Here is a 14,396-nt window from a genome sequence, read left to right on the forward strand (position 1 = left end):
CACCACACCTGGCTAATTTTTGTATTATTTTGTTGTTATTATTGTAGAAACCGGGTTTCACCATGTTGCTTAGGCTGGTCTGGAACTGGTCTGGAACTTCTCAACTCAAGAGATCTGCCTGCTGCAGCCTCCCAAACTGTTGGGATTACAGGCGTGAGCCACCACACCTGGGTGTAACTAAGTCTTAAATGGGTCAGGAAAAAATGTTCTCTTTACTGACCTTGTAACTTTTCTGTATTTGAAATGTTTCAGAAGAAAAGAAAAAAGGCAGATAGAATACCTTCAAAATAAGTGGTGAATTTAGGGGACATTTTTGCACACATATAAACACATATGAATATTTATAAAGAAAATATTTTAAACACCTCCTTCAATAACATAATTTATAGACAAATATTAGGAAAAATATACATGTGGACCACTTCCTCTATGACAGATTAACTTGGAGGAGACCAATTTCCAATTGAGAACAACTAGAAAATCTAGAAGGATTTTTAAAATATGTCTGAAGGATTTGGAGAAGTCTCAGGCAAGACTTGAGCAACCAGATGACACATTTTTTCTCCGAAGGCATTTGCAAATATTATCAACAAAGAGGCTGAGAAGCAGAATAGAAGGTGACTGCATAGGGACAGGAAAGCCTGATAAAGTTTTTAGTTGTGTGGAAGAACAACTGCAAAATAGACCTTTTATTAAAATACATAAAACAGTTAAGAATATATTTTCCTTGTAGTGAAGTCTCAACCATTTCTAAAGGATGGAAAACACAGAGAGCAGGTTCTCTGATCGCTAATACTGTGAATTATTTCAAAAGTACACAGAAGCTGTGGGTGAACAGTTAAAATCCATCCAGTTTCCTCTGACTATATCCCAATTTCTCATAGTCACCAGAGTCACAATTATAAAGAATTTAGAGGTCGTCAAAGGAAAAGCCTCTTTGGAATTTGATACACACATTCAGAGATCAAGATACACACTTCTAAATAAACCACGGGGCAATAAAGAAGTCACAATAAAAATTAAAAATGTCTTGAAGTGATTAATAAGGAAAATACTACATGTCAACACAAGTGAGATACAGCTATAACCATGCTGAGAAATCCATAACTTTAAATGTATAAGAATAAATACAAACATAAATGATCTAAAATGCACTCAAAAAGTATGAAAAAAGAGCCAATTAAATGTTAAGATAGAAGAAAGGAAATTAGATAAAGATGAATAATATTTTAAGCCAACCAACTACACAGCCAAAATCGTCTTTTAGAAAGGCTAGTGAACTAAATCCCTACTGAGAGTCATAGAGGCATAAATAACCTGAGTCAGGAATAAAAACAGTGATATAACCAGAGAACCCACATTGAAAAAAAGACATAATTAGAAAAGATTATGAAAAACTTCATGACAACACATCTAAACATTTGGATTAAGTGAAAAACTTTCCTGAAAAATAAAACTTTAGAAAACTGGCACAAGAAGAGACAGAAAAAAATGAATAGACCCTTAACTATTTTCAAGCATTCTAGTAAAAAGTAACAAAAAATTTACAAAATATCATGTGGAGAATAGAAAACCAGGAATAGTTCCCTCCTGGTTTATCACATTGATAAAACAATGGTCGCCAAACTCTGGTGATTTTTATATAGGCTGGTATCATTTATGCACACACATGCAAAGATCATAAGATGTCAAATCACATGTAATCTATAAACAAGGCTCAAAAAAGCCCACTAACTGTAAACAAAAACGTTCATAAATAGGACAAGAATAAAATTAAGAACTTCTGTTTATTAAAAAACATTATTAGGAAAGCAACAAGGAAGTTCCCAGACCAGGAGGATTAACAGAAACAAAACACCCAAACAGGTATTTTTGTTAGTTCTACATATTGCAAATATATTTCACTCATATACATACTTAAGAATAACATACATATGAGCAGCAAGAACAGTGTGTAAAATGTTTATAGCAGCATTATTTATAATAAAATGGCTTAATAAGTTTTTATGGAGTCATACAATAGAATATGTGAATGAATAAACAAGCTGCAGACAACATGGTTGAATCTCAAAAGCACTGTTGAGCGAGATAAACCATATAAAGATGAGAACATACTTCAAGGTTCTAGTTACACATAGTTCAAAAAATAGGCAGAACTAAAGTGCTAGAAGTCAAGATTATAGTTTCTTTGACAGTGATGGAAAGGTAACATCTGGGAGGAGGGAGCTTCTGGGAATAGAATATGGTCTCTTTTTTGACATAGATAATAGTTACCTATTGACTAGTGCTTGCTTTCTAATAGCTTGCTTTGACATAGGTAATAGTTACCTAGTTGACTAGTGCTTGCTTTGTAATGAGTTAATGAAAAAACATATTGGGAATATCAAAGGATTATAAAAATTTTAAAGTTATAATGTTGAATAAATACTATAATATTAATACTTCTGTAACTGTACTTATAGGACAAAGTAGTAATTTACCTGGTAATTTTACAAGAAATGGGGACATATCAAAATATGTATTTTTGTTTGAAATTCTGTGACTTCAAAAGTGTACAGAAGCTGTGGGTGAACAATTAAAATCCATCCAGTTTCCTCTGACTATATCCCAATTTCTCATAGTTACCAGAGTCACAATTATAAAGAATTTAGAGATTGTCAAAGGAAAAGCCTCTTTGGAATTTGATACAAATATAACAACCTAAGATATGCCCACACTAAAATGACCTATAGGTCTTATAATAATAATTCTGGGTTTAGTATATTTACGCATAAGGAATAAGGCAGCACCCCTCAGGTATGAAAATCATGCTAGCCCTACTGCTTCAGGTTACAAACGGACACAGTAATCAATTTTTTAACTATGCACTTAAGAATGCCTCTCTAGTAAGGAGTATCAACTTCAAAAGGACTCTTATTTTAGAAACATATGGTACAGATCACTATAGAAATGCTTTTTATGATAGTTTATTCTTCATATTTCATCTAAGCAGCTAGCCACTTGTGGCTTTATGAGGGACGTCTATTTTGTGGCCCTAGCCTGAAATCCTTGAATTCAAACATCTCTGTGACATTAGGATTCATCTTTTTGGATAGCATGGAGTTCAGGATGTATTCTCAATGTTTTCTCCTAATGTAGTTTGGCTGTGTCCCCACCCAAATCTCAACTTGAATTGTACCTCCCAGAATTCCCACATGTTGTGGAAGGGACTCAGGGGGAGGTAATTGAATCGTGGGGCCGGTCTTACCTGTGCTATTCTCATGATAGTGAATAAGTCTCATGAGATCTGATGGGTTTATCAGGGGTTTCTGCTTTTGCTTCTTCCTCATTTTTCTCTTGCCACCACCATGTAAGAAGTGCCTTTCACCTCCCACCATGATTCTGAGGCGTCCCTATCCATGTGGAACTGTAAATCCAATTAAACCTTTTTCTTCCCAGTCTCGGGTAGGTCATTAGCAACAGTGTGAAAACAGACTAATCCATCTCCCTTGCTGATAATTAACTTTCATGAATATTTAAAATAAAGTGATATTTGGTTATATTCTTATTTTTAAAATCTTATCCTAGATGGTTAAAAAGTGTTCTAGACAAGCTACTCAGGGGGCTGAGGCAGGAGGATTGCTTGAGCCCAGAAGTTTGAGACCAACCTGGGCAACACAACAAGACCCTGTCTCTAAAATAAATAAAGTAAATTAGCCAGGTGTGGTGGCACACATCTGTAGTCTGAGCTACTCCAGAGGCTGAGGTGGGCAGATTGCTTGAGCCCAAGAATTCAAGGCTGCAGTGAGTGATGATCAAGCCACTACACTCCAGCCTGGGTAACAGTGAGGCCCTGCCTCTATAATTAAAAAGTGTTCTAGGAATACATTATTACAGTTCTCTCAGTATGTTGACAGAAGGAAATTTTAAAAAATAATCACACAACACTGCCCAGAAAAGTCTGGGCTGCAAGATAACCTGAACTCTGCTTCCAGCCTGTGCCCTACATGGAGACATCAATCCAGAGGTGGTGGCCTTTTCCTAAATTGTCCCGCAAAGGGCATTTTCCTGGCCCAAATGATGTCACTATATAGATCAGTTTAGGTTCTGAATTGACCCTCAAATCTGTGTGTGTGTGTGTGCACTGACCCAGCTTGTACTACTATGGGTGACCCACTGAGATATAAGCATTTCTTCTTGCAATCAGTCTTAAGGACTTCTAACCCATACCCTTCTTATGTGCATCTCCCTGCCAGAGAGACACTGTGCAAGTGCACTAGTTCTTTCTGCCCAACTGGGGCACAATGCATTCTGTATGCCTCCAAATTCCACTCAAGTTATATGGAAGACACAGGGTCCTTTCTCTAAAATTCTTTTGCCTGGGAACACTATACCTCCCTAAATAACTGTCTGTCTCAGCTTTAAATGAAGCCCTCAAAGGTTAAAAGCAAAAAATATTGGTAGCAACTATGTGCACACTTCGAAACCAAGTGTGGTACTCATTTAGGGCTTGCTGAAGATGTGAACATACCCCTATTTTTGAGATGATATCCAGAAAGAAAATACAAAAGAATAGAGTTTGATTCTGCAATTGAAGAAGGCAAGAGAGAACATCTTAGTAGAGGTGTGTTGGAATGCTACAAAATTTCCCATCCCTGGCCCCATCAGAGGGCCCCACACTTTCCCCTCACCTCGAACTAGTGGTGTGGCTTCAAGGGAATGATTTGGATAATATTCCCCTGAAATGTGAGGAGAGAGGAGATGGCATCTTGCAGATTCTGATCCCATAAGACCAGTTGCCTCTCCACACCACATGACCCCATAGTATCACTATTGAAATAATGACAGCCCCAAGAAGAGATGCAAATAACACGATGGTTGACCTTGCCACTAATAATTAGAATGGGATGTGATAAATACTCTAATAAAGGCATGAGGTTTTAAGAGAGTTAAAGGGAAAAGGTGATGAGCCCTGTCTAAAGAACTCTATGAAAAGCAATGGCAAGAATAAAAGTTTGCGAGGGGTGATAGAAGGTGTATGGGGGTTATCCAGCTAACTGGAGAAAATATTCTGGGCAGAAACAATAGGTTTGCTAAGTTTCTGATGAAAGAGAGATTAAGCATGCTTGGATAATGGCAGGCGGCTGAATGCTGCTGAACAGTAAAGAGCAGAGATGCCAAAGGTCATCATCAGAGATGGGCTAGACAAGCAGGTTGGGGAGAATTTGATGGCTTTTTATATCATCCAAATATCCTAGAATATTCAAAACTGACCCTGTAGGGGTGGAGTTTTTCTATATTATTGAAAGGTGGAAATAATTACTAAATCTGATGAGAATGTTTGACAATTAGTTGTAAAGTATATGCTGTCATTTAAACACCATGTGACTCTTAACTTCTGTTAGATAAGTGAATATGTATGCTTTGCACATTGAAATCACACCTGAGAAAACCACTAAGTTTGTTGTTTAGTTTTCGCCTGAAACCATAAAGTTTCAGAGAAAGGACAAGTGGGGCTGCTCTAAGATGTGGGTTTCATGAAAATCTTCCATATTTTCACTCAGAGGTACTCTTACCTGATATCTCTGGGCAAACGTGTTTGGGAATATAGGAATATTTTATTTCTTCTTGAGCTGATTGTCACTACAGCATTAAATGCCATAAAGTTTAGATTATTTTCCCCTCTAATAGCTTAATTTACCAGATAGGTCAAATCTTTCAGGTGTGAGATTTTTTTAAATTTATGATTTGCTAACAGATTTTCTTCACAGTAGAAGAAATTGAAGACGGAATATGTAATCTTTCCACTGTACTTTCCTACAATTATAAAAAGTAATCAAACTTCCCTAGAAATAATAGAAAATGCCTTAAATTCTTTTAGGAGATCCAAATCCATGGTAATTTAACTTTGTTTAAAACATCTTTGCCTCTAATTGTGTTAGAGTAAATTTTGTTGGAATTTGCCCTTGAGGTTACTCTCTAACCACTTCCACAAACATTCTTTTCATATTGTCACATCTAAAGAAGATCCTTCGGCTGTTTCATTTATAATCAAGTGCCTCCCCTCTCGGTGTGAGCTTAAGTGAGAGCATAGGGCACACCAGGAAAGCCTCAGCCACTGAATGCTGATGAAGTGATAACTTCAAAGAAGATGTCATTGGCTCGTCACCGCAGGTTGGCAGCTAGCTGCAAGACAGGGAACTCAAGTGTTATGCGCTCAGTGATTCCTATTCTTTGTGACCGCAGAATAGACTTAACACAATGATTTCTAAGTTATGTCATCTATCTAGGTACCATTGCTAATATGAGAATTTATAAGAGATGTCTAAGAAATGGTGGCATAATATCTCAGAACACAAGTTGTCTATACAACCCTGTTAATGTTTTGAAAGTTTTGGAATCTCAAGACTTGACACTGTCTTGTAAGCATTTTTTTTTTAATGAAGCTACATATGTCTTTCTATAGCAGAGTAAGAGTGATGGATATATTGTCACCTGCTTTGGCAGACTCATTGAATATTCTTGAGGCAGAGCAAATGGGAGGACTGAATTCCCAAGATTTTGCCCTTTCACACTTCATGCCCCCTACTAGTCCCCTCAGTCTCCTCACTATGCATCCAAACTAGCAGGTAAATCCCTGGCTCATGATGCATCCATAAGCTTTTCTCTCACTTTTCTAAAATATGAGAATCATCAAAATAATCATAGTCATATTTTTGTGCTTTAGGATTAATATAACCTACAGTCAGTGATATAATACAGATTATGTCATAGCAATGAAGAAAGAATTTGGAAAAAAATAATCTCTGGTATAAAAGCCATAACTCGAAGCACATATTCTACCTAAAGATAGGTTTTAGGTTTTCATTAAAACCCTAAAATCTTTAATTCTTGCTGTGTACTTTAAGAGTTAGAAACACATATTTAAGATAACTATGTGTTATATACAACTTGAGTATGCATTAAATTCATTCATAAAATTTTAGTGACAGCCAAGGCTGCTTTTAAACACTGCCTACTAACATTCTATTTCTGAATTTATAAGGAAGCTACTCATTCACTTTCATTAAGGAAAAGTTGATTAAATACTTTTTCAAAGTACTATTAATAGTTTACATGGATTCATGCTTCTCTCATTAGTACTTCAACTCACATTCCTATGAGGTGAGTCAAAATATCCAGAATTTAAAAAATACTCTGAATAAACAATTATTCCTATAGAGTTAATTCTAGTTAATTCTATAAATCAGGCACACTGAATATTACTTAGCATTTAACCTAAACAAAAACAATATTACATACAAAATGGAATGGGCTCAAAAATGAGCTCACATTCAAGTCTATGAAAGGTTTCATTTTGTTGATTCACACCCCTCAACCCCAGTATTACGACGCTATGAGATGTACTTAGTATTTGCTCTTCTTGATAAATCAGATGAACTAAAATCAAATGACAGATTTTTAATGAGGATCCTAACCATGTAAGTTCTCACAAAGACTCAAATTTCACAGTCCCCTTTTTCCTTGCCTCATGTCCCTTGAGGTAAAGGTTTGGATTTAGCGTATTGTTAAATGTCTGCTATACACTAGGCTTTGGTTTACATACTTTCACACATGTAATTTCCATTTAATTTTTATTATTTTTTGAGATGGCATCTTGCTCTGTCTCCCAGGCTGGAGTACAGTGGCACGATCACAGCTCATTGAAGCCTTGAACTCCTGGGGGCTCAAGTGATCTTCTGTCTGAGCCTCCCGGTAGCTGGGACTACAAGCATTCACCACCACTCCTGGCTAATTAAAAAAAAATTGTAGAGATAGAGTGACACTATGCTGTCCAGGCTGGTCTCAAACTCCTGGCATCAAGCAATCCTCCCATCGACACCTCCCAAAGTGCTTGAATTACAGTTACAAGCCTCCACACCAGGCCTAATTTTAAGTTTTTAAATGGCACACACATACATACCCCATACCTCTCTCAATGGCACAAATAAGAGGGAAATTTGTTGGAGTTTTTGAAACCACTAAAGGCCTGGTTTGGGTTAACATGCAATGTCAGTAAATGTGAATAAATACATTTTCATGGATTGTGTTCATAGAAAGATTTGGCCTGATTATTTGAATAGGTGTAGTTGCCACACATCCTGAAACAAAGCGAATTTGTTTCACATCTGTTCTGTGTCTATAGTACTTTACATTATCTTGATATAAAGGACATTTGTTTTGCTTACTCTCAGCCTGTAGCCCTGAAGTCTGCTTAGGATTGCTTCACGTTTATCCTAGATGCTTCTGTGATTTCTCCAGAAACAGTAAAAAAGGTATGTATGTTATTAACAGTACTGTTTCTACTTTGATCTTTATCACCACACTTCTGCTGAGTCTTATACACGTTCACATTCTCACAACTGGTATTTGCAGACACCACCTCAACTATGTGCACTAACTTAGCTTTACCAACTTTTACATCAAAGATTTTAGGAGAAACTAGGGAGAAATCAGTAAATTTCTGTGGTTGAAAAGCCTGTTATATTATTATTACTCGATAGCAGTGCTGTGTATGTCAAAATAAAACTACTATTCTCCTCTCCTCAATGTCTCTAGAACTTTGTTCACTGTTTACCACCTCCCACTTCTGATTCATTTATCTCCCTTCCTACAAATCATTGTTTCCTGTAGAAAAGTTAACTCTACCGAGGCAGGCAGATTATGAGGTCAGGAGTTCGAGACCAGCCTGGCCAACATAGTGAAACCCCATCTCTACTAAAAATACAAAAAATTAGCTGGGCCTGGTGGTGGGCGCCTATAATCCTGGCTATTTGGGAGGTTGAGGCAAGAGAATAGCTTGAACGTGGGAGACAGAGGTTGCAGCGAGCCAAGATTACATCATTGCACTCCAGCTCGGGCCACAGTGTGAGGCTCTGTCTCAAAAAAAAAAAAAAAAAAAAGAAACGTTAACTCTAACAATGCACATCTTATTTTATAAAAAGTCTCCTTGACCCACTTCCTTTTACTTTAGATTTTCATTTATTTCTCCTCCCTTTATAGCCAAATTTTATGGAAAACACATTAATATATCTTGCCTCTATATCCTAACTATCCATCCAAGCTTCAGTTCATTCCAATTTGGCTTCTATCTCCAGCCTACTAACAAAACTTTTCTTGTCAGTGACCTCCACTTTTCCAAATTCCATTAGATTTTTACTCATATTGTGCAGATTCTCAGCAGCACTTGACATAGTTACACAATTTTTCTGAAAATATGATGAAACTGGAAGCTCTTATCTTTTCCTCTACCCACTGATATACCAAGTAAACATCTGTTCATGGATAAATTCCCTTTGGGAGAAAGTCAGAGACCAGTGGAAAAACTCCTATACCTTCAGCAATTGAGAAAATGTCCATATTGAAGGGGTAGGAAAAGTAGAGACACACTTGGGCATGAACCAAACTTCTATCAAACTTGCATTGCAGAGTAAACAAGCTCAATATATAATAGCCCTTCAGCAGCCAGAATGAAACTTGACACTTCATGAGCCTTTCCGTCAGCTTACCCCAATGATAAATCCAGTTCTACCCATGTTTTTCACAGATCGAATAACCCCAGCTCCTGGGAGGAGTTTGGCCATGAACAAATGCCACAACTTCTGTAACTCCCACCCAAGGCACTGTCTCCTTATTGACCCAGACCTGGGAGTCCACAATGATTTGCACTTCTGATTAACCATAGACCACAGAAAACAAAGAGGTGGACGCACAACAGGCACACTGTCAGCATCTATCTCCCCAGGGTCAGAGCATACAGTCGAACATTAGCACAGGTATTTGCCACAGATCCTTTCCCTGGCCTAGTACAGAGAATGTGAAGATAAACACCTGTGCTTAACTTCACCATGAAGATATAAGAAACTGGGACACACGTGCAGCATACTACCATTTCCAGTTACATTTATTAAAATAGTTTGGTTCCTACCTTACCAGTCTCAGTACGAACAGGACATGGCACACCTGGAGGATAAGGAGTCACCAGAAACAGAGGCAGCAGTCTGGACAAACCCAAAGATTTGAGAGGCACTTAAAAATCTCTGGCTGGACACATGAGTGAGATCCTTCTCCTAAAGAAGGCCAGTCTGTCAAGACTGGGAGAGATAGTTGTATTATATAATATGCAAAAACCAACAGAGAGTTAAGGAAAATGAAGAAACAAAGCAATATATTTCAAATAAAAGAACAAGATAAATCTCCAGGGATAGACCTGAGTAAAGTAAAGATATGTGATTTACCCAACAGAAAATTCAAAACAATGGCCATAAAGCTGCTCACTGAGGTTAGGGGAACAATACAAAAACAAAGTGAAAATCTCAACAAAGAGAAGACATTAAAACATACCAAGCAAGGTCAGGTGTGGTGGCTCACACCTGTAATCCCAGCACTATGGGAGACTAAGGCAGGTGGATCACTTGAGGTCAGGAGTTCGAGACCAGCCTGGCCAACATGGTGAAACCACATCCCTACTAAAATTACAAAAATTAGCTGGGTGGGGTGGCACTTGCTTGTAGTCCCAGCCACTCAGGAGCCTGAGGCAGGAGAATCACTTGAACCCAGGAGGCGGAGGTTGTAGTCAGCCAAGATCATGACACTGCACTCCAGCCTGGATGACAGAGTGAGACTCCAACTCAAAAAACAAAAAAAAAGAAAAGAACAGTACCAAACAGAAAACAGAGCTGAAGAATAATATAGCTCAACTAAAAAATTCAATAGAAGGGTTTTCCAGCAGAATAGATCAAGTACAAGAAAAGATCAACGAACTCAAAAATAGGTAATGGAAATCATATAATCTGAGAAGAAAAAATGTAAAAAGAATGAAAAAAAGTAAATAGTTTAAGAGACATGGAACATCATCAAGCCTAACAACATACATATAATTTGTGTATCAGAAGGAGAGGAGAAAGGGAAAGGAACAGAAAATATATTCAAAGAAATAATGGCAGAAAAGTTCAAGCCTGAGGAAGAAAACAGAAATCTGGATCCAATAAGCACAAAAGACACCAAATAAAATGAATCCAAAGAGGCTTACATAAAGACACATCAAAATGAAATTGTCAAAAATTAAAGAGTTTTGGAAGCAGCAAAAGAAAAGAAAATTGTTGTATCAGGGGACTCCTCATAAGATTATCAGTGGATTTTTTAGCAAAACCTTACAGGCCAGAAGGGAATGGAGTGATATATCCAAAATCCTGAGACAAACATGTTAAACAAGAATACTATGCCCAGCAACCCTGTATTTAAAAAGAGAAGGGATGAATTAGACTTTCTCAGATGAACAAAAGCTGACAGAATTATCAGAAGTAGACCCACCTTACAAAAATTCTAAAGTGAGTTCTTCAAGCTGAGGGAAGAAGACGTGAAATAGTAGCATGAAAACTCATGAAACTACAAACCTCACTGTAAAATAAGAACATTTTCAAATCTCAAGCAGTCTAACTCTGTAATAGCCATCGACGAATCAATTATATCTCTTGTATATAGGTCAAAAGGCAAACTATTAAAAACAATCATTGTGACAATAATTTGTTAAGGATACAAATTATTTTAAAAATATATATTGTAACATCAAAAACACAAAGCAGGGAGAAGAGGAACTAGAAGTGTGGAGTTCATATGTGATCACAGTTAAGTTGTTATCAGTTTAAAATAGCCAGTTATAAGATGTTTTATGTAAGCCTCAGGATAACCACAAAACAAAAGCTTAAAATGGACACATAAAAGATAAAAAGAAAAAAGCAAAAGCCACTATAGAAAACCATCAAACCATGAAAAAGCAACAAAGGAAGAAACAAAAGAACTATTAAACCCCAGAAGATGGTTAACAAAATAGTGCAATTCAGTTATTAGCTGTCAATAATTACTTTGAATATACGTTGATTAAATCTTCCAATCTAAATGCATAGAGTAGACAAATGGATAATGCATAAGACCAAACTATATGCTGCCTGCAATGGACTCACTTTACACAGATTAAAAATAAAGCGATGGAAAAATATATTCCATGTAAATGGAAACAAAAAAGGAATGCTATATTTACTTCAGACAAAATAGACTTCAGATCAAAACTGTAGAAAGAGACAAAGAAGATTACTATATACTAATAAAAGTGCAATTTATCAAGAGGATGTAACAATTATATACACACCCAATATTGGAGAACCTATCTATATAAACATTAAGAGATCTGAAAAGAGACATAGACTGCAACACAGTAATAGTAGGGAATTTCAATACCCCACTTTCAACATTACATCAGCCAGACAAAAAAATTAATAAGGAAATGCTGCACTTGAACTATACTTTAGACCAAAGTAGCCTCACAGACATATACAGAACATTCCACTAAACAGCAACAGAATACACATTCTTAAGTGCACATGAAACATTTTCCAGGACAGTTTGTGTTAGGTCACAAAAATTTAACAAATAAATGGAAATTGAACAATATACTTCTAAACAACTATTGGATCAAAGAAGAAATGAAAGGGGAAATTTTAAAATTTCTTTAGACAAATGAAGATAGAAGCACAACACACCAAAATGTATGAAATTCAGCAAACACGTCCTAAGGAGGAAGTTTATAGCCATAAATGCCTCCATCAAAAAAGAAGGTAGATCTCAAGTAAACAACCTAAAGTTATGCCTCAAGAAACTAGAAAAAGATAAAGCTAGGCTCAAAGTTAGAAGAAGGATAAAATAACAAAGAAAAGAGAAAAAAATAAATGAAACAGTGACTACAAAACAATACAGAAGATTAATGAAACAGAGTTTGTTTTTTGAAAAGCAACAAAATTTACAACCCTTAGTTAAACTAAGAAAAAAAAAAGAGAGAAGACTCAAAATCAGAAATGAAAGAAGAGACATTACAACTGATAACACAGAAATACAAAAGATCATAAGAGACAACTAGGAACAACTATATACCAACAATTTGGACAACCTAGAAGATGAAATATTTCTAGGAAAATACAACCTACCAAGACTGAATCATAAAGAAACTAAAAATCTGAAAAGGCCAATAATGAGTAAGGAGATTGTATGAAAAATTTTAAAAATCTCCCATCAAAGAAGGCCCAGAACCAGATGAATCCTACCAAACATTTAAAGAAGAAATAATAATTTTTCTCAAACTCTTTCAAAAAATTGAAGAGGAAGGAACACTTCCCAAACTCATTCTTCGAGGCCAGCATTACACCGATACCAAACCTAGGCAAAGACACTACAAGGAAAGAAAATTATAGGCCAATATCCCCGATGACCATAGATGCAAAAATCTTCAACAAAAAACTAGCAAACCCTATTCAACAGAACATTAAAAGGATCATTCATCATTATTGGGATTTATTCCAGGAATGCAAGGTTTGTTTAACATACCCAAATCAATGTATGTAATTCACAACAGAATGAAAAAAAAAATCATACGATCATCTCAATAGTTGTAGAAAAGGTATTTGACAAAATTTAGCATTCTTTCATGATAAAAACTCTCAATAAATTAGGTATTGAAGGAGTGTATCTCTAGACAACAAGTCATATATTAAAAGCTCACAATTAGCATCACACTCACCAGTGAGGAGAAAGGTTTTTCCACTAATATTAAGAACAAGACAATTATTCCCAGTCTCATGACTTCTGTTCAACATACTCCTAGAAGTTCTACTGAGAGCAATTAGGCCAGAGAAAGAAATAAAAGGCATCCAGATAGGAAAGGATGAGGTAAAATTGTCTGTTTGCTGACAACATGATATTATATATAGAAAATCCTAAAGATTCCACAATAAAAAACCTGTTAGGACTGATAAAATCTGTAAAGTTGCAGTATATAAAAATCAGCTTACAAAAATCAGTAGTTTTCTCCACACTAACAAATTTTTTGAAAAAGAAATTAAGAAAATCTCAATTTCAATAGAAGTTGAAAATATAAAATGCTTAGGAATAAACTTAACCAAGAAAGTGAAAGTTCTGTAAACTGAAAACTATAAAACATTAAGGAAAGAAATTGAACATTACACAAATAAATGTAAAGGTATCTTGTGTTCATGAATTGGAAGAATCTTGTTAAAATGTTAATGCTACCCGAAGCAATCTACAGATTCAATGCAATTTCTGTCAAAATTTCAAGATCATTCTTCCCAGAAACAGCAATGCTAAAATTCATATGGACCCACAAAGACCTCAGACACTCAAAGCAATCTTGACCAAAAAGAACAAAGTTGGACTCATCACAGTAGCTGATCTCAAAATCTATTACGAAGCTATAGTAATCAAACAGCATGATGCTTGCATAAAAACAGACACGGCGCGGTGGCTCACGCTTGTAATCCCAGCACTTTGGGAGGCCGAGGCGGGCGGATCACGAGGTCAGGAGATCGAGA

The sequence above is a fragment of the Nomascus leucogenys genome, chromosome 2 (assembly GCF_006542625.1).
Source record: "Nomascus leucogenys isolate Asia chromosome 2, Asia_NLE_v1, whole genome shotgun sequence".
Classification (NCBI taxonomy): Eukaryota; Metazoa; Chordata; class Mammalia; order Primates; family Hylobatidae; genus Nomascus; species Nomascus leucogenys.